This window comes from Nansenia antarctica (genome assembly GCF_963989245.1).
Source record: "Nansenia antarctica genome assembly, chromosome: 1".
In the NCBI taxonomy this organism is placed as follows: Eukaryota; Metazoa; Chordata; class Actinopteri; order Argentiniformes; family Microstomatidae; genus Nansenia; species Nansenia antarctica.
Window position 1 is genome coordinate 110,389,920 of NC_137674.1, and position 901 is coordinate 110,390,820.

Below are 901 nucleotides of genomic sequence, written 5' to 3' on the forward strand. Positions count from 1 at the left end.
GGGGGCTCCCTGGGGGGGGGTGTGGGGGCCCACCGCTGGGTACTGGTAGGCAAACTGGCTAGTAGTCGCTCTATGTGTAGAGGGCTGCAAGGGAATTTTTCCTGGCTACATAGTGTACAGGTTTTTACTTTTGCCTGCTCGCGGCTCTGTCAGTATTGATTGATTGACTGATTGACTGAACATTTTCATTGTGTGAAGCGCATTGAGTTGCATCTTGTAAGAAATGCGCTATACAAATAAAATTTGATTTGATTTCTATACAAATAAAATTTGATCATACAACAGAATTTCCGGTTCATCTTTTGTTTTTGAATAAAACTAATAAATTCACAAACTTTTACTAAACGTTTTTAGGACTCAAACTCTTTGGACAGAGTCTAATTCAGAAAAATACCAACAAAATTCAAGACCTCAAATTCAAGACCTCAAAATACTTTTTAATACTTATTAAGGGTCTTGATTTTCCCAAAATTGATTTATCAACTTGTAATACTTTTCAAGACACCGCGGATACCCTGCGTAACTACAACCCCACCATGTCTCCATGGTAACTAACTGATAAGTGTGAGAAACGTAGAAATCAAAAATCCCGTCCAGTCTCTACTAGCGGCGCAGCATAAAATGACCCATCAGTTACCGTCAACCCGCTATAGCTGAGCTAGCACCCATGCTATCTGTTGACTGTACGGTAGCATCATTAGCACGCCTGCTATCTGTTGACTGTAACTCTACGGTAGCATCGTTAGCACACATGCTATCTGTTGACTGTAACTCTACGGTAGCATCGTTAGCACCCATGCTATCTGTTGACTGTAACTCTAACGGTGGCATCGTTAGCACGCATGCTATCTGTTGACTGTAACTCTACGGAAGCATCGTTAGCACGCATGCTATCTGTTGA